The sequence below is a fragment of the Suricata suricatta genome, chromosome 9, assembly GCF_006229205.1.
Source record: "Suricata suricatta isolate VVHF042 chromosome 9, meerkat_22Aug2017_6uvM2_HiC, whole genome shotgun sequence".
NCBI lineage: Eukaryota > Metazoa > Chordata > Mammalia > Carnivora > Herpestidae > Suricata > Suricata suricatta.
The window spans coordinates 6,671,515-6,692,045 of NC_043708.1; positions in this window are offsets into that span (position 1 = coordinate 6,671,515).

Here is a 20,531-nt window from a genome sequence, read left to right on the forward strand (position 1 = left end):
TCCAAGAGAGAGCGTGTACGCGTTTCCAAATCACAGGCTCTCAATCGGGCTCCCCTCACCTCCTTTATACCTGCGCGGGTACAGCCAAAACTTGTTTGCCTGGGTGCATTTCTTTCCCTGCTGATTTAGAATCTGCAAATAGATATCTTCTTCCAAAACATACCTCTCCACAAAGCCAACCCCCTGCGTCAAACTCATTATCTTAAGACACCTCTATGGCCAAAGGTTATGCTTTTTGGAGCTGTATTAATCTCTTTGTCTAAACAGCACAGGCTTAATTGGTTTAGATCAGAGTTGCACTGTTTTGAGTAAAAGGGTGTGATTAATGTGAGCTAAAGATGGTTGGACGGGCGCAGACTAATTCAGTAGCACACACAAACCTATTATCATCAGACCGTGAGAGCTTCGGCAGACCTGCCTCAGTGAGCAGGTTTTTGCCTCAAGAGAAACACGGAAACCTGAGAAGGCTGGGGAGACACCCAGCGCGAGCAGGGGGACAGCTTCCTTCGCCTCCTCACGGGATGAAGTGGCCTGCCCTGCGTCCGGCGGCGTGGCAAGAGGGAACCCACTTCCCAAGACGTTGGATTCCTTTGGTGCCCCCCACGCAGGACAGAAAGGTGCTGCCTTACCTAGAATTTGCTTGATAGCTTCCTGGCAAGGTGACTGACTGGCTCTCTTTCCCCTTGGCCCCCAGATCCACCTGCCAGCCCTCCTCACTGTGCCCTGCTCCCCGCAGGCTGTCCCCAGTGGGCCCCCTGGCCCTGTGGAGGGGCAAGAAGGCAGGGAAGGAGGGGGTCAGCGTATGCATTCCCCAGGGGTGCCCCAGTCTGGGTATGAATCCCCAGAGCTCTGCCTGGGGTCTGGGCAAGCCCTTCCTCACTGTGGCCTTCACACTAAGGCAAGGGAGCAGCCAAAAAATCAGGTGTCGTGGTGCGCTCCCCCTGACTGAGCACCCCCCCTTCTTATATACCAGCTTGGTTCCAAAGACTTGATACACATTCATTTATTTTATTTGGCCTTCAAAAACCATGCCAGGTAGGCACTCCTCATCTCATTTTATGGATAAGAAAACTGAGGTACAAAGAGGCCAAGCAACTGACGCAAGGCCATAGCCTACCCGGCAAGGATCGGGGTGCACCCCGCACGCTGGCTGTCACCAGCACCTCCCTCTGGCACAGTGACGGGGGGGGGGGGGGGGGGGGGGGGGGGGGGAGGGGGCGGGGGTTGCCAGGTCAGAAACCCGGGTAAGGAAGGAGCCTGAGATGCAGGACAGCTTTGGGAAACAGAGCCGTCCAGCATGGCTGGGAGGGGGAGTGGGGAAGGACTGAGAGGAAGGACAGGGCCGGGGGCCCTGTGACTTCAAGGCCACCCTCTGCGGTTTGCACGTTCTAGGTCAACTGGACTGGCCCTCGGTGGGAGCCCCTTAGCGTGTCGGACTCCCAGTGAGGCCCTGGGGGTGCAAACGTGACGGAAATCACAGCCCCTGTCCCCCCTGGTGTGAAGGAGGGCACCCACCTGCAATCTGTGGCGGCCGGGGCCCCACTAGCACAGGGCGGTGGGGACACAGAGGCCACGAGGGCTCCTTCTGGCCCGGCTGAGACTGGGGTGAGGCACGTCAAACGCCGCTTTGATGCAGAGATTTTAACGCGGCATCAAAAACCTCTGTCATTAAGATAAATATAATTTTAATGCAAAAAATGTTTTAATTCAAAATTAATGCAAAAAAGGGCCATGATGAACAAAAGATCAAACTCTTAATTGATCTTACCTACAAGATCCGTCTTCCTTGTTTTCTCCATTTGCCTCAGGCTTAGATATAGCTCAGCATGTCTGATCCCATATTTATTTAAAATTTTTATCTTTTGTTCTTTGTGGATTTTTTTTTGCATTGATTTTGATTTTTGAAAAAAAAATGTGTGCATTAAGTGTCGTTTATCTTGATGACCAGTTTTCCAGTCGCCCTGTCAAATATCACACCTGGGGAGAATGCCTCCTTTGCCGTTCCCTAGCCCCAGCCCTGCTCCCGGGAGCACTGACCTTGAACTTTCTCCATGGGCCCTTGGCAGTCAACAGGATTTGCAGTGGAAAATTGGCCAGAGAAGGTCAGGATGGAGGAGGCAAAGGCAAACTGGGTAAAAGCTTGTGGTTGTCCCTGGAAAAGTCCTACAGGCTCAGAGCTGAGAGGGTCCGGGGAGTCAGGAAGGTCCCTTGACGTGAATCCGGAGCCGCCTTTTTTGTGCATGAACACGGGCTGTTCCTTCAGTTCTTGGCCTATTTCCTTTTCCAAATTGTGACCAGATGCATGTTAAATTAGGATTAATGGAGCCCCTTTGTGGTGCATTGAATTTGAGCTGTGCACAGTACATAGTTTTATAAGACATCATTCAACCTTTCTAAGAGGTTAAAAATTATATACTGAGAGCTTTAGCATATTTGTCTGCAGTCGGAATGATTCCAAACAGGAATAATCAGTCTACTTTGTTAAGTGAAGTTGGGTTTTAAAAAAAAGACAGCAATGAGCGTCGAGTGCCAATTTAGAACACGGTGGCATTTTTTAATATAAACATCCGATTCTTGATAGAACGAGCCGGGCTGCCTTCCCCACTCTCTGCAGCCACAGTTTTTGTCCCATATATTTGGGTTGGATTCTCTGCACATCACTTATTTCCTGGAAAATCTTTAAAGAGGTCTGGACTGCATAGTTATAAAAATTATTGTAATGTATTTTCCGTGCATATTAAATTAGCTCCCCAGACTGATAAAAGGCTGAAAAGCCATTATTTTTTATTCCTCAGTTTACTACAACCCTAAAGTAATAGCCTTCTATTAAAGTTTATTGATTGTTCCCACTGTTAACTAGCAAGTCGGTATATAAAAATAAAGCAGAGAAATCTGCCATTTCCCCCTGTTTCTTCTTGCCGCGGGTGCCCCTTGAGCAGTATTTCAAAGGACTCTACACTTTGAGGAATCGCTGGGGGTTCAAAGAGGTTTGGGTTCAACTGTTTATTTTTTTGTTGTTGTTGCATGTTTTTGTATTTCCAAGACATTAGAGTTGTTTAGAGTTTTGAGAAACATTTAGTATGACTTTTTTCATTTTTTTTTTTTTAAAGGGAAAAGAAACCCTGGACTAGGAGAAAGAGGGTCCTGGGTTTCAACACCTGGTGTTTTCAGGATTCATCCATATGCTTGACCACCTACTAGGTGCCAGTTTGGTTCTAGGCATAAGGGGTTTCATAGTGAACGCTAGTCTGGGGGTTTGATTTGCTGGGATGTACCTTCCGGTGCTGGGGAGACAGATGATAAAAAAAGGTTGGCTCTGGGGCCCCTGGGTGGCTCAATTGGTTGAGTGTTTGACTTCAGCTCAGGTCATGATTTCATGATCTGTGGGTTCGAGCCCTATGTCGGGTTCTGTGCTGACAGCTCAGGGCCTGGAGCCTGCTGCGAATTCTGTGTCTCCCTCTTTTTCTCTGCCCCTCCCCTGATTGTGCTCTGTCTCTCTCTCTGCTCCTCAAAAATAAATAAACATGACAACAAAAAGATTGGCTCTATCAGATGACAACAAATACTGTAAAGGAAACAAAGCGGGGGGGGGGGCACCTGGGTGGCTGGGTCAGGTAAGTGTCTGACTCTAGATTTCGGCTCCGCCAAGATCTCACGGCTTGTGTGAGTTCAAGCCTATTGTCTAGCTCTGCGCTGACAGTGTGGAGCCTGCTTGGGATTCTCTCTCCCTTGCTGCCCCTCCCCTGCTCTCTCTCTTTTCTCTCAGAATAAGTAAATAAACTTAAAAAAAAACCAAAGCAGAGTAAAAGAATAAAAAACGTGATATTAATTTTAGGCTTCAACTTGATGGGGTCACATTATGCCCAGATATTTAGTTAAAGACTATTTCTGGGTGTGTCAGTGAGGGTTGTTTGGAGTTGAGATTAACATTTGAATTAGTAGACTTCTCCCTGAAGCAGACAGGCTTCTTCCAATCCCCCCCCCCCCCATTCCCAGGGTCTGAATAGAACAAAAAGGTGGAGGAAAGGAGAGCTCTTCCTCTCCGCCTGATGGTTTTCAAGCTGTGACCAGAGTCTTCTCTTGTGCCCTGATTAGGACTCACTCTCGGCTCCCCCATAGCTTGGGCCTTTGGACTTAGATGACACCGAACACCAGCCCCCCTGGGTCTGCAGCCTGCAGACAGCACGTGGAAGGACTTTGTAGCCTCCGTAATCACATGTACTAATTCCATACATAGACATACACATGTATACATGTACATATGGAGGTGTGTATCATATATGTGTGTGTGTGTGTATCATCTATATCCTCTTGGTCCTGTTTTTCCAGAGAATCCTGACTGATACAGAGAGTGATGGACACTTTTTAGTTCAGGAGGTCGGGGAAAGCCACACTGAAGAATGATGCTTCAAGCCCTACAGTAATGAGGCAACCAGCCCTTCGGATGTGTGAGCTCAGAGAACCCAACAGGATCTCCAGGCACAGCAAGCGGGCGCCTCAGCCCGATCATGGACCGCAGTTCCACAGGTGTTTTTGGAGCACCTGCTAAAACACACGTTACCCCAGAACCTGGGAAGACTAATCAATACAACAATAAAACGTGGCCACTGCTCTCGCTGAAAGCCCGTGGTTTTAGGAAGAGGAGCATCATTTAAAGATAGCACAGGGCAGCCTTCATGTCTTAAAAAAGACGAAGAAGTCAACTGTCACACGTCCAAGCTGCCACTCACAGGCACCGTGTGGTACCATCGGGCTCAGGTCAGCCCGGGGGTGTTACAGGAAACCAGGAAAGGCAGTTTCATCTGTTTGCCAGAGTTGACTTCTGAGCAAACGAGACCTCAGAATCAAGCGGATGCGGGCACCAGGACCTCCCTGTCGCCGTGACCTGTGTGGCAGGTGAGGCCAGCTGAGCAAGGGGACGGGGGCAGGGAGCCTTAGGAAAGGAGCCCGAGCAGACTGCATTGAGTTAATGGAAGGAAGCTGCCTGCTGTGTGATGACCACTTGAAGGTTTTCAAACAATGATGCAATTTTGTCAGACATTTACTTTACAAAGAAAATTCCGGCCCCCAACTATAAAACAGCCAAAGGATGGAGTTTTGGAAAGAGAGTCACAGTCCCAACTCATGGTGTCCTCATATGTGAAATAAGAGCAAGGGTTGGGATGATCTCTAGATTTACAACCGGGTCCAAAAGTTGAGAACACTAAGATATCTCTGAGTAACTTAATTGTGTGTGCACGCGCTCTCTGATACAGATTGTAGACTTTTCGGAACTAGGTTTTGCTCTTATCCACCAAGTAGCCATGAGCCCGACATACTGACCGTGAAAAAGAAAACATCCTTATTTTTTAATGAAATGATGCTTTTGTTGTGCTCAGATTTTAATATCGCCCCCAAAACCCAGAGACCGCAAGGGAGACCAAATCACGCATGCAAAAACAAAGGGCTTTATTACGGGCTTAGGCTCACCGGGGGCTAAACTTGGGCTCACAGACTTTACCGGCGTGGTGGATCCATGCTGAGAGCCCCGAACAAAGGTGGGGCAGGGTTTTTATGAGTTTGGGAAGGGGGAGTTACAGGAAATTGTGACATAGGGTGGTCCCTCTTGCCATGGGCAATGTGTGCCCTTCTATTGTCTCATGGAGTCAGTTTCAGACCTGCGTCCTTACATTTTCACTGCATCTTGCTTTAGTTAGTGTTGCCTGTGTTCCCGTGTATCTTTGTTCCTAAAGTTGATGTTTAGTTTTCTCCCCTCTTCTCTCTCTCAGCATGTAATGAGTTTTGTATTTATCATGCTCATTCCAAGTTACAGCCCTCCTCTCAAAAACAATAACCCGCATTGAAATGTTTGGGTCCAAAAACAGCAGAGGTGGGGGAGGCGTGGGAAGCATCCACTTCATTTTTTTCATCTTGTGAAATTCTAAAAAGAAAAACCAGTTACGTCAAACGTCGCACAGAAGAGAGACACAAGGTGGAGCGTCCTGAACTCATGCTGTAGGTAATTTGTGGGAGACAAGTGCAGCTTGCTTCTGAGGGAGTGTTCTGGAATCTTCCAGGATTCCTACAGGGAAGCCCCAGAGAGGCGGGTTCCGAGTCTCCAGATAACTTGACGTGTGACCTCCAGGGTTTTAGCTTTATTTTAGGGAAGGGCCAGGTGTGACGTTCTCTGCCTGACATGTTTGTGATTCTCGTGGAATGAAGTGGGTGAGGTGTCCTGGTGGAAATAGTAAGCTGGCTGCCAAAATGTGAGCACCTCAGTTCTCACTGGGAAACTGCTGGCTCATCCAGGACTACATTTCCCAGGTTCCTTTGTGTCCAGGTAGGTCCATGTGACCAGTGGCTACCAATGAAATGTAAGTGGTGGCTTAGAAGCCCAGGTGTGCTCTCCATCATCTCTTCTCATCCATCAGCTGGGCAGGGGAGAGCAGAGCCTCCAGATGGAAAGACCCGGGTCCCTGAATCACCAAGTGGGGGGAGTGAGGGAGCCCACCAAACACAAACACCCACACCAGTCTGTTACATGAGCACTAAACACAGTGTATTTTGATGGCTCTTATTTCTAATAGATATAAACTTCTGTTGTGCTAACTACTGGAAGGTTGGGGGCTGTTAGAGGGGTGAGCATCACCCTGAATAATATGGAAGTCAGCCGAGGACGCTCGTGTTTGGACCTTGCTTGTCGTTTTAGAGTAGTCTGTCTGGATGATGGTGAAGACTCCACGCTGTCACTCGAGGACCTGCGAGGTGTCCCTTAGGCCTTGTGGAAAGCAGCTCGACCTTCGCTTTGCACAGTGGGGTTGCTCTCCATCCTTCCTCTCAGGTGACAGTGAGGACTGCACACACTACTCGCCCGGGTCACTTAGCACAGTGCCGGCCACACTCCAAGCGGTAACTATTGTTATCACCCGCATCATCATTATTGCCATTATGAGAGAATTCTGCCAAACTCGCAATATTTAGAGGTGGATGTTATGACGGCTGCTGTTTCCACTTTCAGGGAAGAATGCAGAGGAAACCGAACTAAAACTCTGCAAGGTCAGTAAGAGACAGACTCTGGGTCCCAGGGGCTCTGGCCTCAGCAGGCAGACCTGGGGGGCTCGCCCCGCACCCTCACCGGACTCCGTCGCTCAGCTCTGAGCACAACTCGGGGTAAGAAAACACATCCAAATGAAAGACGTTGAGCTAACCGGCTTCTCCGCCAAGACAGATTTCTTTCTGACAGGCAGCAGGGCACGGCAGGAACAACTCGTTCTGCGTCCTGTTGTATAAATAGGGCGGGACAAATGGCTTGGCTAAAATAAGCACAGGCCTGACACTACCGAAATGGGAACCAAATCCAGAAGGACTTTCTCTCCCCGCCCTCATTTCTTTCTCTCTCTCTTAATTATTATTTTCTGAGGACTTAAGAAAAAAGTCCGTTCTAATTTTCTCCTCTGCAGTCACTCATTCCATCCAAAGGAAAAGTCAAAAACTTAGAGAAAACTGAAATGAATAGGAGAAATAAAAATACCCCTGGGGAGTTTACAAAGAAAGAAAGAGAACATCAAGAAGCGTCTTGGCTTGGAGGACTCCCCTGGGAGAGTGAGTGGTTCTCAACTCCCCCCTGCGGGAGTTGACTTTGGGGAGCTCAGCCAAATGGACAGAGGTTCGAGCGTTGCTGATCAATATTACTCCTTGACAGGGTGCCTGGGTGGCTCCGTCGGTTAAGCGTCTGACTCTTGGCTTTGGCTCGGGTCACGATCTCATGGGTCGTGAGCTCGAGCTCCGCCATTGGGCTCTGCTGTTAGTGCAGAGCCTACTTGGGCTTCTCTGTCTTCCTCTCTCTCTGCTCCTCCCCCACGTCCCTTCTCTAAAAAAATAAATACGTAAGCATTTAAGATAAATAAATAAATAAATAAGTATTGTCCCCTGACAGTTGAACAATAGCGCTGCCTTCCCCAGGGCAGAAAAGAGTCAGTAGTGACTTGAATGGACCCTTCTATTTGCTATTCGCTTGAGAGTTCACAGGTGTCTTGTCTGAGGGACTCAAAGCTCAGAGTCATCTTCCAAGTTTACGTGCCCCCTTTATCCATCTGGGGACACAAAGCAAGCTTCTCACCTTTTCAGAGCTTTACCTGGGAAGGCAACAAAACCAAGAAGTGAGTTCTTCGTCACTAAGAAAGCGCATTCCAGCTCAGAACAGACAATGGATTCGTGGAGTCATTGGAAAGAAGAGCCCAAATCAGATGAAGGGTTAAGTGGGACCAGTAACTCATTCTCCAGGTTAAGTTTCTGTACGGGTGGCAGGTTTTCTCTTAGTTGGAGACGCGCCTGCAGGGAAGGGACAAATGTCACCCATGAGTTCTTGTAACAGCCAATGGCAGGCATTTCTGGACATCTCTGAACTCTGCAAATCCATGATCCTCAGCCCCAGGCTCCAGGTAATTGCTTGCTGAACAGGCCTGGAATGGAAGACAGTATGGAAGATGGTTGTGCACCACCTTTACTAGAAATCAGATTAAATGGTGCACTTTTCTTTAGCAATACGTGAAAAAGAGGAGCAAACCTGAATTCCCAAGTATCGAAATACAGTATAGGACGACAAGAACTGAAATGGTGTGGCAAGAACATAGACTAGACAAGCCAACCTTGAAACTAAGTAGCAAATCCAGAGAGCGAGTGAGGGCATCTGAAGGTGTCCTGCTCAGTCTGGCCCCAGGACCCAGCAGGTGCCTGGCCTAGAGTGATGATTCACAAACATGTATCGAGTGAGTCAAAATGGCCAATTAGAAAGAAGATGCTTACGTAATAAGAGTTTCGAATAATTGCTTCGTGACTAAGGAGGCAATCAATTTAGATTCAGATTGTATCCTACAAATGAGAATCGATTCCGGTGGATGATTGAATTATGACAAAAGTTAAGAGTCAGTAAAAAAAAAAAATCAAGTATTTATCAGAACAGTGAAGGATTATAAACACTTTGAGCTTTGACTTAATGGGAGAAATTTCAAAGACTAGTGTCTTACTATACAGAAAACTGAAACAGCATAGGATAAAAATGAATAAAGACAATGGGAGACGTGGGTCAAAGAGAAGGAAATATAAATAGGAATAAGCCTCTCCTTTGTAATAAAAGAAACACAAATTAAAATAAGCTTGAAGCTCAACACTGAAGATAGGGGTTAATAAACTACGCTAGTCTCCACGTGGAACACTACCTACTCCCTAAAAGTGATCAGTATGACATGGAAAGTTTATGATACAACAATAAGCTTCCATGCTTATCTCTCAGATCTGCGGAGTAGGCCCCATGAAATGCTGGCGAGGCCGGTGCTGCCCATTTGACAGATGAGGAAACTGAACCACAGAAGCAGAATGCCATCCTTGGGCTCGCAGCAAGCCAGGCACAGCCCCAAGCCGGAATCTGTCTCTTCCGACTCCACACCTGGGGACCCGCCCTCTTCATACTAACTTTCAAGAGTAGCTCAAAACCAAAGGGGGCTTGAATGGCCCGAAAGAACGAGACCAGGGCCCTGGGAAGCCTAGAGATGGGAACCAGGCTGAATGGGCTCTGTCAGTTCGATGGGGCAGGTCTGTGTGGACAAAGTGTCCGAGGCCTAGGGGCGGCTCCTCACTGGAGCCAGGCCTGCTCAGGAAGCCAGGTTCAAAGACAGGAAGTGCACCCAGCCGACCCCCGTGGCCCCTTCCTCCATAAAACCAAACCTAAAACCATATTTCATGACTATATTGGTATTATCCATTGTATTATGTTAATGATTTTTTTCTTTTCAATTAAAAAAAAACTTTTTGTGGTTCCCTAACAGTGCCCTGGGCTCTGTACTGACTGTGCCCCACTGGAGAGATGGTCCTGCTGGGTGCCCCGGCTGGGTGCAGAGTTTCAGAGGATACCAAAGAGACCACCAAGTCTGCAGTCCCGAAGCTCTGAGGAGAGGAGTGACAGGTGACAGAGAGTGCTATCTTGCTAAAGCTGGGGGTGGAGGGGGCCCAGGAATGAAGGGCTCCCAGGAAGGCTTCCTGGAAGAGGCAGGCATTGCTGGCCTGAGGTTGCAGGGGCTCCCTATTAGCATCTCCCTTCAGGGAGCAGTCCCAAACACACAGGATGAGACTGTAACAGAGGAAATTGTCCCCAGGCTCAGAGATGCAAATCACCATGGGGACAGAGAATGCATTTGCTTTTCTTTCGTTCTCCCCTGTTTTGGAGGATTAAAAAAAAGAAGAAGTAAAGGAAGGAAGGAGGGAAGGAAGGGAGGGACGGAGGGAGGAAGGAAGGAAGGAAGGAAGGAAGGAAGGAAGGGGGAAGAGGAAGACAGAAATCCCTCTTTGCTGGCAGAGTTATCACTCATGTTGATGTCAACATCTCTACAAAGACAGGTAGCAGGAAAATACCACCGGGGGAGCCTTTGAGGGTGCACAGCGGGGCCCTGGGTAATTACCGTGGCCTAGTTATTTCTCTGGGAAGGAAAAAAAAAGTTCAGCACCCGATCTGGGTTTTTTTTTCTTAATAGGTGAAGTTGAACCTAAAGCACTGTAATTTTAATCAAATCTTTCCCATCTGCGTGTAGTGTCTCTGAGAAGTTGAAGATTTAAGTGTATGTTGTAGGGCTTGTGGAATTGTCCCAGCGGGGGAGGGAGAGGGGGCAGAGCGGCGGTAATTATGCTACATTAAAGGTATTTTGGTTGCCAGGGAAGGATTTTTTTTTAAATCTCCTCTTTCCCTCATTGAGGGTTTGGATGATGTCATGGACAGGAAAGGGAAAAAAAGGGGGGGGGGGAGGAATGTAGCAGCCAGAAAGGTAAGCAAGAGGCAAGAAGATGAAGTTGCAATTTCAGTTTGGTTGAAGGTCAGTACAGTTTGGAAAATGGGAATGGGATGCTCTGAAGGTCAAGGTCTGAGGTGGAGATGGACCCACATCTCCCCACATTCGTGAAGCCCCCCTCCCCACGCCCCAAGGAGGCATCCAGGCACACAGGTGAAGCCCCCTCCACACCGCCGTCAGACACGGGGAGCCCACACATCCTGTGCCCACATGCACACCCCGGACAGCGCCCCCAGCTGGCCGCCTGCACCCACCAACCCCCTCTCCGCGCATGCGCACCCCTGACAGCGTATGCACACGGAGGCCCAGCACGCACAGGTGGCTGCAGACCAGCAGGCGCAGTCTACACAGCTACACTCCCCGCGGCCCCGCCACCTGCACCCACGCAGCCTGGAGGAGGGGACCCGCGGGGACCTCATGCTGGCCGCCCAGCCCTCCAGGACGCTCGGGATTGCTGGGTTGAAACAGAAATCCCCAAACTGAGGCCCGAAAGGAGTGGGGTGTGGGCGAAGGGCAGGTGCAGGGGAAAGGGAGGGATCAATCTGTGTGCCCTTTGGCGTTTTGTGTGAGCTCTGCAGTGTAGAAAGGATTCCGATGTAGAGAGGAGTCGGGAAGAGAGTGAGGGCCCCCCCAGGACCCCCACCTGGCTCCCCCAGCCCCCGGCTTCTCCCATCATCTCTGTGAACAAACACCACTGACTCTGTGTCCTGTTGTTTGAGCGGAGCCAGACACCCCCACACTCCGCCTGCCCAGATGCCGCTATTTAACACCTGATAATTCTGGACACGCAGGCGGTCAGAGATCTCTCCAGAAGCCGTGTGACAGGCCATCCACAGCCCAGGATGGCGCTGTCTCCAGAAAACGGACGACAAGAAAATGCTTGGGGTCCCTGGTCAGCGCCCATCTCCAACGATGCCAGCCGAGGCAGAACTTTCGGGAGGGATGGAGGCTCCATGGATTCTGGCCTGAAGCCTGTGCACACACCCTCACCTTTTGGTTGAACAACATTACCTCCCACAGAAAAGTCGAGTTAGCTCATACCAGGGAACTCCAAGGGGAAGGACGTAGTTTCTTTCTCGATGAGACACTGTCGTCTTGTTCAACAAATTGGCAAGAAGGCAATTCCATCAGGAAAAAACCCAAAAGGCTGACAGGGTGTGTCACAAACCCTCAGCTCTAACCTCTCTCTCCAGTTCCTTCCACTGCCTGCCCAGCTCCACACTCCATCCCTACAGATTTCAATTGGACCCATCTTGTGAAGTCCAGCACCTCCCCCAGGAAGGCTTCCTGGGTGCCATCTGTCCTCTTGCCCACTCCCGGAACACTTAATCCCACACGGTATTTCACACCTGCCGCCTCACGCCAGTGTCTGCTGGGCCCAGTCTCTATTATTAGTTTCCTGGGTTTCCCTTCCCAAGAACCACAAGCAACAGAAAATTGTCTCTGTTCTGGGGTCTAGAAGTCTGACATATGGGTATCCACGGAGTGGCTCCTTTCAAAGGCTGGGAGGGAGAATGCCTTCAGGCATCTCCCCAAACTTCCGGTGGTTTCCGGCCGTCTTGGGTGTTTGTTGGCTTATGGGCACATCACCCACCCCTGCCTCCCTCCTCGTGGGATAGTCTCCCTGGGTGCATGACTGTCTCTGTGTCCAAATTTTTATTTTGTTCGATTAGGGCCCATCCTAAAGACCTCATCTTAACTTGATCACCCCCTCAGGCCCTATTTCCAAGTAAGGTGCCAGGAGGTAGGACTTGGACATCTTTTCAGTGGACACCATTTGACCCATAACATCTTCCCTGCCTGGGCCAAGCTTCAAAATAACGTAGCCTCCATTTTCACACTGATCGCGTAGCGTACAGGAGCTAGATCTGTGCTGGGCGTGTAGCAGGAGCTAGCAAACGTTTACTTAATCAGCTAACCATTCAGATAGCCAGTACTGAGCCACCATTACCAACCACTCCAAAAAAGAAGTTATTATATCTGGCCAGATGGACTAGAGGACATCGGCATTCAGGGAAGTTAACTCGGAGAAAAATCTTCTCCAGAAGAAAGACCTCTCAGATGTGGTCTTATTAAAAGCCAGTATTTGGATAAATGATATCTGCCTACAGGTAACACCAGATGACACATTGACTTAGTTTCTGGTCCCTGGCCACTCAAACCATTGGACAATCAAATAACCAAACTTGGAAGTGTCCAGAAACCTCCAATGTATTTACAAGAGCCTGCTGGACCAAGCATCGGGGAAAGGAGAAGGTAACCCTCTCTTCCCCGTGGAGACTTAGAACATCTGAGCACAGAGAGGTTGTGAAACTTACCCAGGCCACTCAGCTGGAACATGACAGTCCAAGCATTCTGTCTCCAGTTTATGTGCTTGACCACTATGCTATGCTGGAAGGCACAATTAAAGACTAACTTTGGGTTGTGAAGAAGGAAAAAAAAATAGGCTAGGTGACAAGGACAGGGAAGGTCGTGCCTGGAGAAGGGAAGGGATGAAGGAAAGGTCCTGGAAAGCAAGGAGATGCCCAGAGCATCAGCTAATGTAAAACTGTCTAGAGCACAGTGATTGCTTTGTCCATGTGTCTGTGTGCAAAATAAGGGCTCAAGTGCTGGGGACAATGTTCTCACACTGTCCAGAGCCGAGCCAGCCAGGAGCACCCAACGTGAGTCTATGCTTCTTTATAATCTGCAGGACCCGAACGAGACCTCAGACCTTGTTTGGCAGGATGAGTCCAAAGGGAGGTCTGAAGGGCACCGTCCCTGAACCCATCTGAGATATTGGGTCAAAGCCCAAATGACCACAGTTTGCAATAGGAAGAAATTAAGAAGAAAAGAAAAAAGAAAAGAAAGGGCCCTCCCATGGAGCAGCCAATCCGGAGAAAGGACGACACCAGGACTTCTCCAGCAAATTCATAGGAACTTTCTCACCATCGATGGTGCACACAGCTGGCCCCATTGTCTGCCTCTTTACAAAATCCAATATTTCCCCTTCTGTTATTCTTGGCACAATGACAAGAAAGGAAGAAATAAAAGTTCCCCTTTTTAATGAAGCTGTTGAGGATCTTTTTTTTTTTTTTTTTTTATCAAAATTGACATGACCATTACCATTTTGATTCCGGCTCTGACACAAGAGTCACATAGCAACATGAACCTCTCCATGGCAACCTTCCCCACTCTTCACACAAAGACAATCTTGACAGTTTAACATTCAATAAAAAGTACTTTTAATTAAAAGATGACTTAGAATGGGCAGTACCAAAAAATATATTGAACACATATTTTCAATGAATTTTAACATTCATTTATAAAGGAAACTACCAACCTAAGCTTGTCTTTTGAAAAGAATGGTCATCTGCCTTGAACGAGGCATGGAATGATGTGTTGAGTCCACCCAAAGATATTAAATCCCACCCAACAAACCTTTAATTAAGTGCCTGCTAAAGGCTAGGTTTTATCCCAGGTCCTGAGGGCAAATACTAGAACGAGGCCTTGACAATGTAGTGTGTGAAAATTACAACAACAGTCGTAGCCTGGCCATAATTACCGCCATCTATAGAGGTTTGACTGGGTGCTAGACATCGTGCTAAGTGTGCCTGCATTTAATTTCATGTAATCCTCACGGCTGCTATTGTGCTCATGTGACGCATGGGGAAACTAAGGCTCAGAGGTGATACATAACAGGCCCAAGATCACCCACGGGAGTTGTGGCTGAGTCAAGACCCTAGCCTAGAGGCAGTAGCTGTGGCCGGCTCCTGCTCTGCCTTGCGCCTCAGAAGAAGGTGAAAGCAGCCAGGATCGGTGAGTCGAGTCACATCCAGGGCATCAGAGAAGGCATCCTGGAGGCAAGTATGTAATGTGTGTGTACATGCGCACACATGTGCACACGTGTGCACCTGTCTGTGTGATGTAAGGTCTTGCAATAGGAAAGCATGGCGGCTCAGGACATGGAATCCACCTGGCTCAAAGCCTCGTTCTGCCGCTGACTACTTGCGTGATTTTAGACACGTTTCCTCTTCTGCAAAATGTGCATAATAATGCTATCGCTCTCTTACAAGAATAAAACAAATCAGTACAGGAAAACCTGGGTTTGCAAGCGTAATTTGTTCCAGAAACATGCTTGTCATCCATAACACTTGTTATCAAAGCAAATTCCAAGAACCATTGGCTCAATTGTGATCATGTGACATTCAGCATCACGTACATCTCACATCGCAAGACATCACTTGTTTATCAAGTTAAAACTGATTAGAAATGTTTATTTGTCTTGCAGAACATTCACAGGAGAAGTTATTCACAATCCAAGGTTTTCTGTCTATACAAGGAACTTAGACTATGGCTCAGTCCATGACAATCATTGTTAATGTTAATTTCATTGTCATTATTTTCATCTTGGCTCTTTCTTCCAAGTGGTGGAAGAGAAGCATTAATAATATTCTTTCTAAATTAGAAAATGAATGGATTCCATCATGAGAACTTTCCTTCTGATTCAATTCTTTTGGAAATAACATGGTCATTTTCAGCTTGGAGCCAGATCTCTTGAAATGAGTTTTTTTGGCTTTGGACAGGATAGATTATTCAGGTGATAAGAGCAAGAATTCTCTGTGTGTGTGTGTGTGTGTGTGTGTGTGTGTGTGTGTGTGTGTGTTTTACATGGTGGCTGTAGGGTAGGTCCCTGGAATACGTAAAGACAAAAATGAACGCCCATATAAAGTAACCCCAAGATAGGTCACCATGGCGGCACCTTATTCCTCACAGATTTATGGAAACCCTACTATTGTTATTAGTAAGAAAATAGTCATTCAGAGTTTCCAGAACCCATCTAAGTATCTTATAACTCCTCTCATTATGATATTACTATGACCATTATTGCTGTGGAGCCATTTTCTGAGGTTGGGAACCTGTGACAAGTTTGAGGAAGAAGCAATGGGCTCAGTTGGGGACAGGTAGAGTACGACAGACATACGGGACCTCTGAGGAGAGAGCTTGTCAGGCAAGAGAAAGATAGAAAAGAGCCCATCTACTGGGAGCACAACGGGGGTCACTGGATACCATTGGAGGGGTGGGAGCAGACGCTGTAGTGGGGTGGGTTGAAGGGAAGTGGGAAGTTGGCTGGGATGGCACCATGGACAAGGCCAACGACCAGAGGAGGGGGTACTAAAGCACATGGAGAAATGAAGTCAGCCGGTGGGACCTCACGGGCCTCTTGTTCAAACCTGTCCTGAAGCCCACCTTGCAGGCAGACTGCTCACTCACCTGGGTCCATACGCCCCTTTTGAATGTACCAAACTCACCACCAAGAGCCTGGACTTAGGGACAGTCTGCATGTCCACCAACAAATGTGGAAATAGAGACATTTTCATCTCTGTAGTAAGGAGACCCTTACAGACTTTGCAGACCAAGATCCCCATGGGCTGCTTTCCAAGCAACGTTGGGGCTGCGTTCAGCAGAATTTCACAAGGTTCAGGGGGTAATAGAAAATGGTCACCCTTCCAGGATCAGGAGTGAAGCAGTGACACTCACTCTTGCTGCTTTTATTCAACACAAGATTGGAAATCCTAGCACGAGCAATTGGCAAGAAAAAGACATAAAATCTTTCCAAATCAGAAAGGGAAAAGTAAAACTGTCACTATTTGCAGATGACATGGTATTATATATAGAAAGCTCTAAAGACTCCACCAGAAAACTATTCGAAGTAATAAATGAACTCAGTAAAGTTGCAAGATACAGAATCAATATAAAAAATGATCATATCACAGATCAACATAGCAAAGCATGTGACCTAAAAGCATTATTTGACCTCCCGTGTATAAGTCCCGCAGCTGCTCTCGGTGTGGGGAACATCTCTGGGCCGCTTTCCCATGTCCCACAGTCATCTTGCATCTCTGATCCCCTCCTCCCTTCCCTCCTCCCTTCCCACCACGTCACCCCCAACTAGACAGTCAGGTGAATAGCACACCTAGGAAATTATGTCACATACCAGACAGAGAGGCCCTTCTCTCCTGCCCTGCTCTGGAGGATCCGTCTCTCATGGCTGAGGATGGTGGGCCCTCCTGGTGCTGTCTACAGCAGTGATTTTCTTGGCACTGAAATCATCATTCAGTGCAACAGTTAATTTTATGTGTCAACTTGACTGGACCACAAGGAGCTCAGACATTTGGTCAACTGTGATTCAGGGTGTGTCTGTGAGGGTGTTTCTGGATGACATTAACATTTGTTTCCAGACTGAATAAAGCAAGTCACTCTCCCCAGTGGAGGTGGGCCACATCCAATCAGTTGAAGGTCAGCTAGAACAATGTCTGATTATGAAGGACTGCTTTTTCTCCGACTGGCCATCTTCGAGCTGCTCCCTGCCCTTGGACTGGACTCAGGCTGGAAGAACCCCTCCAGCTTTCCTAGGTCCTCAGCTTGCCGACTGCAGATCTCAGACTCTCAGCCTCCATCACTACATACACCAGTGCCTCATAAAACAGAGATGCAGGTATAAGTATATTTAATTTAACTCTGTAGTCTATATACATACTTAATATTTCTATATCTCCTATTGGTTCTGCCAGAAAAATAGAGATAGTCAGCATCACCAAATTCTGTGTGCCGTTGGTTTTGCTATAAAACCACTCACTTTGCAAAATCCCCCAAGTGAAAACCACGAGAGGGGGCGTAGGGCCACACATTCAAACAGGTCAGCAGCAGTGCGTTATAAGAAGATAAGACCTCGTGAGGGGCATCTGGGTGACTCAGCCACTTGAGCGTGCACCTCTTGACTTTGGCTCACGTCATGATCTCGCATTTCATGCAATCGAGCCCTGCATTGGGCTTGGCACTGACAATGCAGATTCTGTCTCCATCTCTGTCTGCCCCTCCCCTGCTCATGCTCTCTCTCTCAAAAAGAAATAAACATTAAAAAAAAGTTAGATAAGACCCCTTTGGGGTAATGACAATGTTTGGATGGGTGCACGACCTTGTGCATGTACGAAATGCCACAGAATTTCACACTGTAAAATAGTTAACTGTACATTATGTGAATTTCACCTTAATTTTATGAACTCAATAAGGATTTTTAAACATGAGAGCACAGCTTTCTGTTAAATCTTGGAAAGGTACAAGTGCTGTATGAACACAGCCCCTCACTCAGCGAAAAGCCTGGAGTCTGCAGGTGGCTGTGGGCTTCGGAAGGGGTGCAGTTAGGAGTGACCCGGAGCAGTGTGAGGGCGTCCGCTGGCGGGGAAGTTCGACATGGATGAAGCGTGACTCCACGCATGTAGGAAGGGAGGAGCGCCGGCAGACATCGGAAGGGTGTGCGTGTTTGCTGGGAGATTCTGTGTGACTCTGGCCGTCTGGGTCCTGACTTTTTTCTGCTTCCACTTACTTTTCTCAGGGATGAAATCATATCCATGCAAACATGAAATCCAACCTGGGCTCAATTGTTCCCTGAGCATTAGGTCATGTTGGGACAAATTGTTGTTTTCAAAATGAGTGTTGAAGCAGGGCTGACTGTAGAGTCTAATTTGACTCTCTCCACAGCCCCATGTATAGAGGAAAAAACAGAGGGTCAGAGAAGCCCTCTTGCTTGTGCAGACTCAAGAATAGACTCAAGGAAGACACAGAACCCTCCAGTCCCCCAGCTGTTGAGTTTCCTCCCCCTCCCACTGCTGCCCTCCCTGGATACATGGAAAAGGTGAATAATCCCTAGAATCATAGGGAAGGGGGCCCAGGCCTCTGGCCCACACCCTGTGTGAGGGGGGAGAAGTGGTGTTGGGCCCATTGTAACAGCCACACCCTCCATGGAGCCAGCTGCCTTGTGTAAGTAATCTCAAACTTATCAAATCATCCTGGCAAAAACCCAGTTCCCATCACACTTCCTGGGGAGAAGAAGATCCTGAGGGTCCCAGAGATGCCGTCCCTCACCCTCCCTTAGCTACATAGTAGCCCAGAGCTGGGTATGAGTCCATGCCCATGGATTTCCTGTTTGGAAGGAGCCTGGCTCCCCTATAGACCCAGGACCCCTGACTCTACTCCCCTCTGAAGTCACTTAGCCTTTAAATTCCCTCCAAGGGGCCATGTCCCCAGAAGCACATCAACGTTGCCCCTCCAATCCCAATAAGGAGCAATGGCCGGCCTTGAAGTGAGGTTTGAACATGTGCCTTCAGTGGGTGCGGGGCAAACCTCCCTGGCCGCCCTTCCAATCAGAAGCAGCTGTCCCTTCCCCTCACGGTGTCACAGCGTAATTGACTATGGTTTGAGAGCATCGCCTTTATTACCTTTAACAGCCCCATAGCCACTGATTGCCTGCACTGATGGCTAATTTAATTTCTGTCAATACAGCACTGAGTGGCTTTAAAAGAGCCATTATCCACAAGGGCGGTGTGGGGGGGGGGGCGTTAGTGGGTTCACCAAACAGAGCGCTGGCTTTCATAGCGAGGTCATGCAGAGCACGTTCGGAGCTGCAGGGACCTTGGAGGTGTCCAGTCCAACCTCTCGATTTGCGGATGGGACATCTGGGGACCAGACTGGCTTAGGACTTTGCCCAAGGTCTCCTGGGAAGGGACAATCTCTGTTGTGGTGGATGCTTTGCTCCTCTGGGATGGCCGTGAAACCTGCCGCCATATGTGCTCCACTCTGTGCCCAGAAGAACCTGAGGCTGAAGCTCTTGTTTTCCTGTAAAAGCCTTCAGTAAAGCCATGCTCTCAGAGGGATGCTGTCAGCCCCCTCCCCAGGTTGGTCCCCGCTTCCCTCTCCACCCCCATTCACTCTTCTTTTCCCATTGTTCACAGGAGCTGCATGGACTTCTCTGCACTCACCACCCAATGCCCCTCTGAACTATTGCACCTGCCTCTCCTACCAGAGAAGTCCTTTCTGACCTCGCCCACTGGAGCAGCTTCTTTTCATTTGCAAGAACCCAGCTCACCTTCTCTGGGAAGCTTCCTGTTTATTTGGTTCATTCAACTAGTCAATCATTGTCTATTTGTTGAAAACCTACCATCCACCAGACACTGATAAGCACTTGGAATAAAAGGGTGAGCAAAGCCACGTGTGGTCCCTGCCCTCACGGAGCCTGACGTCCACAAGGGACACATGGTGATAGCATAAAGCACCATGGTGACTGTGGCATGGCCCCGAGAGGGGGGAAACTGAGCCAAGAGAAGCTGGATTGGGGGAGTGGACCTGGCCAGGGGAGTCAGAGACCCCCTGCTTCTTTCTTTCCTTGACCACCTGTCCCCATGGTGTCTGTCCCCGTGCTCATCATTCTGCTCCCAGGGAACTTCCTGGAGGCTCTTGCAACCAACTCAGAGCTCAGGACTCAAAATATGTTTAAGGGATTAATGAAACCTTTCTCTTTCTTCCCTTTGTTGAAACATTGTCCAAACTAATATGGCCAACATTCATTGCCTAGAGTGATGAGGATTTGTGTACTATAACAGCTGGAAAATATTTTACCAATAACATTATCCTCCACTGGAAATTGGCAAGACTAGTCATCTATCTATCATTTATACATCTATCCATCCTTCTGTTCACTCATTCATTTATTCATCCACTCATCTACCTCTACATTCATTTTCTCCATCCACCCATCCACCCATCCACTCCTCCATCCATCCACTCATCCATCCACTCACCCATCCATCTATCCACTCATCCATCCACCCATCCATCCACCCATCCATCCACTCACCCATCCACTCACCCATCCATCTATCCATTTATCCACCCATC